At 45.4% G+C, this 12,883-nt stretch overlaps 1 protein-coding gene across 1 annotated transcript in view; it reads left to right on the top strand.

The window, feature by feature from the left end:
• LOC147728111 (calcium uniporter regulatory subunit MCUb, mitochondrial-like) overlaps nucleotides 1-12,883 on the top strand; it is a 517,836-nt gene that overhangs the window by 41,305 nt on the left and 463,648 nt on the right. The window lies entirely within an intron of this gene.

Below are 12,883 nucleotides of genomic sequence, written 5' to 3'. Positions count from 1 at the left end.
TGGAAGTTGTGATGTTTGGCCGCTAAGGGGTTCACAGGGTTCCTGCCAAAGAAACGTCCTCTTACTTTGGAAGAAACCTGCTTGCCTTATTCTACTCCTATATTTTTTAGAGGGTTGAATCAATATTAGGACATCACAATTTTTATGTCTGAACATAAAATTGTATTTCAGGGAAAGATTGGTGAGGACTGTAGTAGTATTGTATTGTATTGTATTGTATATTGGATTTATATAGCGCTTATCACCCAGGGGTCTCTAAGCGCTTGCCTTGGGAACCCGTCCTGGCTTTTCCCTGTGAGATAGCCCCTACAGGGCATCCCCAAGGTGAAAGCCAGGCATCCCGCCGTGGGGGGCCGTTGTGGAGATTAAGCAAGCTTAATGCCCAGAGTTGCAGAGTGTGAACCCATGATTAGGTCAGGCACCGAAGCGAGAATTATCGAGTCCGTGGACATTTGAGCTCAAGACCCTGCCGCGTCGGGAATTGAACCCTGGTCCCAGGTCTGACCTCTGCTTCAGGGTCTGCCTGCTCTAACCAGTGAGCCACACTTCTCCAGTGGTAGTTGTACTTCATGTCCAAATATATTTTTGCCGCTGTGAACACCTCTTCACTGTCCACAAGGCCTTTTTAAGAAAATAATCAAATTGAACACTGATGCTCCGTGGCCAAGAAAGGGACCAAGCTGAGCATGTGTTAAAATTCGTGCAACTGAATGAGATTACAGGGTCCCATTCAGATTTCTTTTCTCTACGTGGATTCATACTATGTTACAGTGATTTTGTATAGCACATTATTAGCATTAGTATGGCCACTGAGCGCTGTGGAAGTTCTGGAACCTTTATGCCCTGGTCTTGAGGATTAAATCACAAATTGGAGTCTGTTTTTAAGTTTAGGCGGCTCCTCTGTAGTTAGTATGCTCTTTTATTTTTAAGTTCAATTTTATTGGTTACGGTTTGTTTTTCTTGCTCCCCACTGATTTCCAGGAGTAAAACTTTCGCAGGAAAATCTTTTTGAACTTGGACTGAAGTGCACAAACGTGATTGCAGGCACGTAAAAAAGGCAGTGTTTTTTTGAGATGCCATTTCTAGGGAAATGTACATTTTAAAAACCTTTTAAAACCCAATTCGCCTGAGGCAGCGCACGCAATGTTGCGTGCAAGACATTATTTTAGCTTACAGGGAGCTTAGAGCTTGCCCATTGTTTGTCACTGGTTTGCTTCATAGTCACTCATTTGCTTGCTTCTCTTTGGGCAGCATGTGCCAGGCTTCACTTCCTTGACCCTTCTCTGAAGCATGGCCCAAGTACCTGTGTCCTTCCACTGCTTTCTTGTGGGAGCTACTTTTGGTTTGATAATTTGTTGAAACATTGCCTGTCATTGCATGTGTTTGTGACATCTCTCATGATGTGCCCACCCCTCTCTGCTGCTCTCTCTCCTGTATGCTTTTGTTTCCCAAACATGACCCACACACATTCATGTTACCCTCTCTTGTCTGTGTGCTTCTGCCTTTCCAATACTTGCCCATAACCTCCCGTCCCACTCCGCTCTGTGTTGTCGCCTGTCCCAACCCACTTGTCTCGCTGAACTTGTTGTTGTCCTCCACCCTGACTCCCGTCCAGCTCTGTGTTGTTCTTTGCCTCCACCCTCCCTCCCTTCTGTCTTGGTCTCTGTTGTTACTTGCCCCCACCCTCCCTCACATCTCACTCTCTGTCGTTACTTGCCTCCACCCTCCGACCTCATCCCCGCTCCGTGGTGTTGCTTGCCCCCACCCTCCCTCACATCCCACTCTGTGTTGTTTCTTGCCTCCACCCTCCGACCTCATCCCCGCTCCGTGGTGTTGCTTGCCTCCACCCTCTGACCTCATCCCGCTCCGTGGTGTTGCTTGCCTCCACCCTCCGACCTCATCCCGCTCCGTGGTGTTGCTTGCCTCCACCCTCCGACCTCATCCCGCTCCGTGGTGTTGCTTGCCTCCACCCTCCACCCTCCGACCTCATCCCGCTCCGTGGTGTTACTTGCCTCCACCCTCCGACCTCATCCCGCTCCGTGGTGTTGCTTGCCTCCACCCTCCGACCTCCCGCTCCATGGTGTTACTTGCCTCCACCCTCCGACCTCATCCCGCTCCGTGGTGTTGCTTGCCTCCCCCACTTCGTGTCCTACTCTGAGTTGTTGCTTAATCCCACCCTCCCATCCTGATCCACTCCATGTTGTTGCTTGCCCAAACCCACTCTCCTGTCCACCCCGTGTTATTACTTGCCACCAACCCTCCTGTTCTGCTCTGTGTTGCTATTCCCCTCCCCCCACCATCTCATCTCGTTCCGTATTGTTGCACATACCCAACCTTCCCACTCATGTTGTAGTTTGGCGTCAACTCAGTGTTGTTACCTGCCCCCACCCACTCTCTCGTCCTGCTCCATGCGGTTGATTACCTCTACCCTCCTGTCCTGTTCCATGTTTTAGTTTGTCCGTCCAGCTCCTTGTTGTTTTTTGCCCCTACCCTCCCTTCGGTCCTGCTTCGTCTTGTTGCTTGTCCTTGTCCACCTTCCCATTCTGCCCTGTGTGGTTGCATGCCCCACCCACTCTCCCTTACCGCTCCGTAATTTTGCTCTAAATGCATGTAACAATCTAGTTTTATTTCATGTAACATGATACATGTTTGTAAAATCCTGATGCTGCCCATTATTAAATGCATCAAAACATACCCAGATACAGCAAATGTCTGACCAGTTTCTAGGAGCATAACAGTGTTCCCCCTGAAGATTTGACCCATCTTTGTAACACACCCCGCCTGAGAATGGGGACTGATTGACAACTCTGCCTTATCAGCAAACCTGCAATCAACATAGTTACAAAAATCAATATCCCCTCCTAACGAGAAAACCTCAAAATGTTCTACATAGCTGAGGAGGGTTGTTTACGTGACTGTTCAAATGGTACCCGCAACAATAGCCAAAATTGAAGGAATTCTTTGTAGTCCAAAAATGCATGACCTTTCTTGTTGCTTGCTCCTGCCCTACCTTCCTGCTCAGTGTTGTCGTTTGCCTCATCCCACTCTGTTGTTGTTTGTCAACATCATCCCCTCCCGCTCTGTGTTGATGTTTGCCGTCACCCACCTTTCCGTCCTTCTCCGTGTTGATATTTCTCCCACTCTCCCGTCCCACTCTGTTGTTTTTTGCCCCACCCTCCCGTTCCGTGTGGGTGATTGCCTCCACTAACCCTCCCACCCTGCTATTTTGTTTTTTGCCTCACCTACCCTTGTGTCCTGCTACGTGTTTTTTTTGTCCCATAGCCCTGTATTTTTGCTTGCCCCACCCTCCTGTCCCACTCCCTATTGTTGTTTGCTCCCACCTTCTCTCCATCCCATTGTGTGTTGTTGTGTCTCCCAACCCTATGTTGTTGCTGGCACCCACCCAGTCTCCTGTCCCGCCCCGTAATTTCACTGTAAATACACGAGATAATGTAATTATATTTCATGCAAAATTATCCACTTTTGTGAAATCATGATAACCTAATTCATCAAATTCATCAAAACATGCCCATATACAAAATACTCCTGACTGGTTTCTAAGAGCAACACAACTTTCCCGCTGAAGACTTTGACACCTCTTTTTAACACAAAGTGCTTGAGGAAGGGGAATGATTTACAACTCGGCCTTATCAACGAATCTGCAATCACCATAGCTACAAAAATCAATTTCCGCCCTTCTAATGAGGAAACTTCCAAATCTAATACTTAGCTAAGGATGGTCAGTTACGTGACCGTCTAAATGGCACCCACAACAATGGCCTTTAATACTTAAACTCATGCAGGCTTAAAAGGCACACACACATTCTATTACATCGCACTTCATTATAATAGCTACACATATCGCACACAAATGCAATCTAGTCTGTTTGGAGGCAGTTCTTGGCATAAGAGAGACCCCCATGATATGGTGGCACCCATGGGAAAAGGCTGGCCTTTGTATACCGTGAGTCATTTTTGTCATACGGGGCACCCCAGGTATATTGGTGTCTTCATGGCAAAATTCTGTCACTGATATATTGTGCGTAATTGTTGGCCCTCAGAGTTCACCAATGGAATATGGGGAGATATCCATTACAAAATGCTGGCCCGGGTATATTCCTTTTTTTTTTTTAAAACATTTTTTATTGAACATAGCAATGGATGATCAATGGTACAACGCATCTTTTCAATTTTCTTTTTCAATAATCATTTCAATGGTTAAACAAGCTAAAAAAACATTAAATAAAAAAAAAGAAAGAAATCTATATACATATATATATCAGACATGAGAATTAGGAAAGGGGGAAGAGATTCATCAAGCACAAAAAAGGAATACAAACAACAATTTTATCAAGAAGGGTCTGTGCAAAATCCGCAATTTATAAAGTGGCACTGCAAAAAAGTGCAAAAACCTGCAATAAAGTGCTACTGCATGTGCAAAAAACTATGATAAAGTGATATCTAAAAAAGTGCTAGTGCAGTCAAATGTATTGACCCTTTCCTTATCTTCATCCTTCTTTTGCTGCTCATCCCTCCTTCAGTTGTTCCAAATCCCCAAAATATTTCCCGGGTATATTCCTGACGTGTGATGAACCAATGGCAAATTTTGTCAAAAGTGGGGTCACCACTTGGGGACGATCTGACTTCCTTGGCACACCTTGAAATTATTGGAATATTTCATGAGTTCCATTTCAGAGTCCATAGCTTTTTAACAAATGTATTTGAAAATTTCTCTTTCAAATGCACTATTTGTAGAATTTTTTTTCACAAAATGTTCTCAGAGGAGAATTCCGATAGAAGTCTGGCTCACTCTCTTCAGAAAAGGATTACACCCTACTAATTCATCACTAATCCTTTATGGGTTCTGGAGTAGTGTACTACTCGCCAAAAACGCGCTTCAACACCCCATCAGGGGTAGCAAGCCCTATATAAATGCAAACCTATTTTCCCTCTTCTATCCCTCCACTATCCTTCTGAATCCAAATAAGGGACTAACAAATCCAACACTCAAATTACTTTCCTATTTCACTATACTAATTCACCACTAATCCTTAATGGGTTCCGGATAAGCACGCTACTCGCCGAAAAAGCGCTTTGACGCCTCGTCAGGGGTAGTAGGCGCTAACAAATGCAGTTACAATACATGAAAGGCAAGATCTAATGGCTTTGCCAATGCTTGCTATCTATGTCGGCAAATCTTTTTTTTTTTTTTTTTTGCTGAGTCCCGTACACACCACCAACACTTTTTTTTTTTCCAGTGTGTTTTTTGCTTGTGCGCCAGGCAGAAAGACTATGGGCCTTATTTATGAAGGTCTTGCGCCGCCGGTGCGTCACTTTTAAAATGGGAAAAAGTGACGCGCCGGCAGCGCAAGGCCTTCATAAATGAGGCCCTATGTGCCCATACTTTTATGTACCTACCTCATTCTGCACGGCTTCTGTTGCACTAGCGAGGAGCATGGGTTTCTGCCTCCCTATTTTTGGCTTTTGCCCATAAGGCACAGTGCCATTAAGCATCACTGTTGTGATACAGAACCTGCTGAGGTCTGACAATGACTCGGATTCTGGGGCAGGGATTTGTTGAATTGTTTTTAAAGGGAAGGATTTCATCATGAATTATAGATGCTGCCTGAAAAACTTTCAATGAGTGGAAAGCACATGATCACCTGAGGTATAATATGACACACTGTGACTGAGAGAGGCTTCATGGTCAGTCGATGTCCAGCAGGGTGAAAAAAGAACTGTTTTAGAACCAGAATAACTCTCTACTTTGGAGCCACAATTTGTCTAATCGTTTTGCTCTTATTACTTATCATAAAATCCCTACAATATTATGTAATTTATTTCACACAGTGCTCTCGTATTAAACTGAACTTCCTTCCTGGCTTTTTTTAATCCGAATTTCTCTGCTTCTGTCGCTTTCTAGCTATGCAGTATTTTAAAATATTTTCTACACTATCGTTAGAAAGTTCTAATTAAAGCACCCTTCGAAGGATTATACTGGTCATTACAACCCCTCTCCCGAGCAGGGACGGCATTTGGGGTTTTTACCACAAACCCCCCCCCCCCCATTTTTTTTTTATTCTGTAGTAAATAGTTGGGTACAAGTGCTTTCAGTCTGCTAATGCGCAGTGTCGGATTCCACCTGTGATTTTTACTCATACTCTCTCACACTCACACACTCTTTCTCTGTTTTGAAGGCCTTAAAAATTGTTGATTAGTTTGAAAAAGTTTATTTTAAGTACCTCAAACAATCTGCCCTCCCCTCTCATTTTTAACTGCCCTTACAGCCCCCTCCATGTCCTGCTTCTCTTATGATGTGTTTTAACAAGATGTCCCAGCATGATTGTTGGGAAATCTTAAGCTCAACCCCTCAATCATACCGACCAAGATACTCCCCTGCTCCCAAGTAAGAGTCCCAAGCAAGGGCTAGTAATGTGGGCGCGTGCCTTTAACAGCCTTTATAACAAAAAGCAGAAGCTCTATAAAGCTGTTCTAAATTGAACAGGAACAAAGAGAAACAGGGACATTAAAACATAAGCGAACAACCAAGACAAACACTGTCTTGATCTTGCAGGAGGTTGCTCGAGGTCGTACTGTAGCCATATCAAGGCTGAACTGGGAGATTGCCTGATTTCTATTGTTGGCCCACTTTGTCGTAGTGAAGCGCATTTTCGAGTGGCTAGTTCAGAGGGTATTATACCTGGAAATCTTGTTTTGTCCAATAGGAAGTAATTATTCTGACTTTATTAATGCACAGTGTATATGAGCTTTGTATAAATCTTGCTTGTAATACATACCCACTGCGGGAACTCCGACATTGACTATTCACTAGGAGTGCCCAGTTTCCATGTTCTAATGCCCTAAAGAAGACCGTCACTGGACGAAACGCGTCGGCGGTGGTCTTTTATAAAGAATATTTTGAGAATAAAGAAGAAATTATATGAAAAATACTATGGACACGGACTTGATGTTTTGTGATTTGTCTACTCTTTCTTGCTGTTAAGTGGTACGTACACCTTTGCGATTTAGTCAAATTCTATACCAACAATTAGTGGTACTGTACCCCTCTGTGGTATTTAGTGGAGTTTACAGTGTTCCAGTGTACTGTTTACAGAAACGTACCAATGTTATTGCAAAAGATAATTTTGAAATCTGACCCTCATACGAATTAGACCCCTTTCTTTCTCGGGCCTTTCCTTTTTCCAGACTCCATTAAATCACCTCTGCGTTCATCTCGCTCCTTTTGAATTCGTTCTAATAAATGCATTTTTCCTATAACCTTTTTCCTCTCTCATCGTGCCCTCCTTCTGTTCTTCCACGTGTCCAGGCCCAGTTCCTCAACGAGACCCTTGCTCATTGCACCATCAGGATTCAAGCAAACCGGGCCGAAGACGGCTGTAATGCCAGAAACCGGTCCCCGGGAGCTTGTTTCCTTCCCAGTGTAAGAATTGGCTTTTGTAGTTTGGTTTGCCCTGTTCCCATCATGCACTGGGACAGGAACAGACTAATTTGCATACAGCCAGGTTCTGAAACTGGGATGGTGCAGTGAGCTAAAAAACGGTGTTGGATCTAGCCCTGATCTCTTGACTTGGTGAGAGCTTTCTGCTTAATTCAGAGACTCTGTCCCTCACCACCCCTTGTTGTAAATATTTTTGTCCACCCTAAGCGTGGAAGGGTATTCTCAGATGTGAGACCCTTGCTCATTGCACCATCAGGATTCAAGCAAACCGGGCCGAAGACGGCTGTAATGCCAGAAACCGGTCCCCGGGAGCTTGTTTCCTTCCCAGTGTAAGAATTGGCTTTTGTAGTTTGGTTTGCCCTGTTCCCATCATGCACTGGGACAGGAACAGACTAATTTGCATACAGCCAGGTTCTGAAACTGGGATGGTGCAGTGAGCTAAAAAACGGTGTTGGATCTAGCCCTGATCTCTTGACTGGGTGAGAGCTTTCTGCTTAATTCAGAGACTCTGTCCCTCACCACCCCTTGTTGTAAATATTTTTGTCCACCCTAAGCGTGGAAGGGTATTCTCAGATGTGAGACCCTTGCTCATTGCACCATCAGGATTCAAGCAAACCGGGCCGAAGACGGCTGTAATGCCAGAAACCGGTCCCCGGGAGCTTGTTTCCTTCCCAGTGTAAGAATTGGCTTTTGTAGTTTGGTTTGCCCTGTTCCCATCATGCACTGGGACAGGAACAGACTAATTTGCATACAGCCAGGTTCTGAAACTGGGATGGTGCAGTGAGCTAAAAAACAGTGTTGGATCTAGCCCTGATCTCTTGACTGGGTGAGAGCTTTCTGCTTAATTCCGAGACTCTGTCCCTCACCACCCCTTGTTGTAAATATTTTTGTCCACCCTAAGCGTGGAAGGGTATTCTCAGATGTGAGACCCTTGCTCATTGCACCATCAGGATTCAAGCAAACCGTGCCGAAGACGGCTGTAATGCCAGAAACCGGTCCCCGGGAGCTTGTTTCCTTCCCAGTGTAAGAATTGGCTTTTGTAGTTTGGTTTGCCCTGTTCCCATCATGCACTGGGACAGGAACAGACTAATTTGCATACAGCCAGGTTCTGAAACTGGGATGGTGCAGTGAGCTAAAAAACGGTGTTGGATCTAGCCCTGATCTCTTGACTGGGTGAGAGCTTTCTGCTTAATTCAGAGACTCTGTCCCTCACCACCCCTTGTTGTAAATATTTCAGTTCCTCAACGAGGCATAACTGGAAGTCTACCTGTGACGACTGCAGAAAGGGGTACTAGTTTGCACCTATAATATGAAAAAATTGACCTCCGCAACGGGACGGGTGGCTGTGGGCAGGTGAACAAGAGGATAATTTGCTTCTTAAAAGATGCATCATCAAATTTTGCTCCTACCTTATTAGTGACCGTATATTTGGATGCCTAAAACTTGCATATAGAGGTTTCTTTTGCACTGGGAGTGCCTTTTCTTCCTTTTAAAACCCTTTCAGTAGAGAAGTACTTTATTAAAGAGACTCTGCTACGATCACTCTGAAATTCGAGCCTTTTTTCAGTTTAAATTTCAGCACAAAATTCCAGTTAATGGTATAGGTCTGTGTGGATTCCTGTGTTCCCTAACCTTGGTGCAGCAGGTGCGGGGCAGCGCGCCCCAGGGATGTCAGGTGGACAATGGAACACATTGAAGACTGGATGTTACTACCAAATCTAGGGGGGTCCATTTTCCTTGCTTGCATTAGGACCTATGCCACTGTCACCTTCCAGAATGGCGTATATATGGAGTCCCCCTCCATTGTATGGCGGGTTAATTCATTTGAGAAGCTATGCCCTAAGTCCTTCTGGATAGGCTTTGGGTTGTGCGTTTGGTCCTGGGTGTCGCTATAGGGTGCTGCTGACCTTCTTTGTTTGATAGGAGACCAATGTCACGTGGTCAGTAACAGGAGACAGTGCTGTGTCTGAGGTTGACAGGTGCTGTATGCTATATAGGTGCATGTGTTTTAGCAGTGTGCACTCCAATCTATATAAAACACTCTTCAGTTGATAGATCAATATATTATGATCTGCATTGTTCAACTGCTTTTGAGTCTGCCAAGCAATGATCTCATACAGGATGCTGGAGTCTATCTGTACTTTGCTCTTGTACTATACTCTGCTCTTGGACTGAACTCTGCTCTTGTTTGTTGAATTGGAGATTTAAGGATCTCCCTGGCCATCGGACGGGCCAAGCAAGATGGCAGATCAGATGTGAAAGCAGATCGCTCCTCCCATCCCCAGCAGAAATTTTTCGACCTCGTGAACCAGAGCTTGCCAAACACAGTCTTTCATTGCTCCTGAGGGACGCTGAGGCTAAGGGCGCCACCAGAGGCGGTAGGTGAGATGTCGGCAGCGAGGTGCAACCCACTGAGCGGGGACACAAACTACTGGGACTGTCTCATGGCTACCAGAGGCAGCGACCCGCTGGCCTGGATGGGCACAGAGTCGTCGGGGGATTGGATTGAGACACTGGCAGGGACGCAAACTCTGGTTGAGCGACTGGACAGGTGGGTTTCACTCCCTGCCGAGCAAAGAATGGGAAGTGCTGACCAGAGCCCAGGGGCACTGTGGGGATCCACCATGTGCAAAGAGAGCTCCCATGCCCACCAGGGGAGCACTATGATTCAGTACATGTTTATGTTTATGTAATTGGTTTTGTATAGCGCATAAATCACCAAAGGTCTCATAGCGCTGCAGATACAATCAGATAAGGAGAGAGAAGGAAGTATGGAAACATCTTAATCACAATCCACGGCACAGAGGACAGCACCCTTGCCGGAAGCTCCGAAGTCTGGGAGAGTCGCTGGAGGAACTGCTATTGGCAATACATGGTTCCCGGACAGCCCTTGAGGGGAAAATTGAGATGGTTTTCATTGATATCAACTACCTCTGTGCTGATCTACATAAGTTAGTAGAGAACGCCCATTCAGTTAAGGGTGCGATCATGCAACTGCAAAGCAAGTTTAGAACACTGAAAGTCCAAATGACTAAGTTGACAACCAAGATGGGGACCTTGAAGACAGGGCGGAGAACTTGGAAAACCACTCCTGCTAAAACAACCTTTGCTTTTTGGAGTTCCAGGAATGGCCATATGCGAAGGCCTTCCTGTCGAACTGGATAAGGAGAGAACTATGCCCAGAGGAGGTTCTCAGTGGAAAGGTCCCAAAGGGCGTTGGCGCCGATGCCCGCTCCTAGGGCCCCATCAAGAGCTCTGATTGGACAAATCTTGAAACACGAAGATTGGGACTACATCCCAAGGTTTTCGAGACAACCTGAACGATGCACCTTTGAGAACCATATCATATCTCTCTAGCCTGACTATATTAGACTGATGCAAACATGCAGGAAAACCTACTTGCAGGTGAAAGAAAACTTTCGGGCCATGGGACTCAAATGTATGTTGCTGTTCCCGGCATGCTAAAAGGTGCTTGCACAAGGCAAGAACTACTTTGTTGATTCTCTGGAGGAGGTCTGGGCCAGGCTTGAAGTCTGGGATACAGCGAGGATGTACAGGCCTGGGAGCAGGAATAACCTTCGGAACTGAACTGGCGAGAGAGAGAGAGACCATGTGGTCTCCGGCGCCAGTTGAGAGCCCGAACAGTAGGACATAAACTGACTTCCAGGATCACGGTCCGAGGGATGGGACTATGGCCAGAAAGAAAGACTCTCCATCAGAAAACCTGGAGACGCCCAAGGAGGACACTAGCCCGCTGAACAGCAAAGAGATTGGTCAAATGGAGGGGGTGAGGCCTCAGGAATTGTACATCTGCGCGCCGCTCTTGGTGCCGGATGGATGAGAGCGGGGTATCACAGAGGCTTGGTGGTAAGATTATGAACACTGACTGGGTGGGCATATGCTGTGTAAAACTCGTGGACATAGAGGACCGTCTTGGTATCCGCATACTCGCTCTTGTGTACAAGAGGACTGGGGTGGCGATTGGAGAGAGTAATGTGCTTTCTGGCCCTAAGGGAAGATATTTAATAGTTGTAGAGGTGCTGAACAGAGTTGAAACCTATCTGGTGAACACGTATGTACCCAATGTAGATGATGGTTCATTCTTCCTGGAAGTGGTATGAATACTATCCCTGTACGTGGTGATGTGTGTTATTTGGGTGGGGGACTTTAACTGTGTCCAAAACTGACGACTGGAAATTTTTCCACCACAACAGGGCCTTAAGCCCTCATGGAATAGAAACTGGGGGTGGCAAAAGTGTACCTGCGCTCATTGGTTGTCTGGAGACATTGTATACACAAATAATAACTGTGGGTCTGAAGGAACTCAAAATTCTGTGTTTCAGACAATGTCGTGCCCACTACTTGAAACGCTTGGACTGTCACTCTATGGTACAGAATCCCATCAGTTACACAATCTGGACCGCCCTGTTAGTCATCATTTGGGTCAGTCTCAGCAAGTGGTATGTCCACAGCGTACAGTAAGTACACTCAAATACAGGTAACTGAAAAGCAGTGCAAAAAAGAAAATCAGTGGAGGTGAGTGATTAAAAATGGATAGTGGGTGCAAAAATGACTTTAATGAGGAGCAAACCACTTCCAAGATTAAAAACGTGGAGTGCAAAATAACAGTAGTTCGAACAAATATCTACTGCCTGTTATATAGAGGTCGACATGTTTCTGCAGCTAACGATACAGTGAGTATCACCTGCTTCTTCAGGACCAAAGGTTAAATTCTGCTACTGCTGTAAAAGGTGAGTGTGTGTATAACATAAATCAAACAAACATACAGGATATCACCTGGTTAGGCCTTCTCAATGCTCCTGTTTAGTAGAAGCTGTTGATCAAAGGCAAAAGGAATCAAGTGCGGAGGACATATATGAAAGAAAACAGAAAAAAACACTTTAGTGAATGTTATCCATCATGAGTTCCAATGATTAACATTTGTTGTGTTCTTGCATATTGCAAGCCCAATACCCGACCAATACTAATTAACAAACGCCTCTCACTCACCTAGAATATGAGAGACCGGCGCCGCTCCTCACCTGGCCACAGCTCAGGAAAAATAGGGGCACCGCTCTAATGTTTAAGAAAAATAGACCACAAAGACAACAGTGAGGCAACCTCACGGAGAAAGCCCACTCTCTAACAATCAACCATTGCATTTTAGCGAGTCATGTACACCAGTCCTAAGGCATTATATACATTCTTTTCTCATGAAAAAATGCCAATAGGGATTGTGTCAACAGATAAGAGGATAATAGAAATCAATAATGGGGTCAGTAATAGAAATCCATTCAGAATAAACATAGTGGACTGCAGTGCGCTCAAGACTACAGGCTGAAGGCACTGAGCCCAAGTTGACACCACCGTAGTCAAATGATTAAGGCTCATTACTTAAGAATGGATGTACAGTGTGCTGAATCA

This window comes from Lissotriton vulgaris, chromosome 3_1 (genome assembly GCF_964263255.1).
Source record: "Lissotriton vulgaris chromosome 3_1, aLisVul1.2, whole genome shotgun sequence".
NCBI lineage: Eukaryota > Metazoa > Chordata > Amphibia > Caudata > Salamandridae > Lissotriton > Lissotriton vulgaris.
This window is presented reverse-complemented; position numbering and strand designations above follow the sequence as displayed.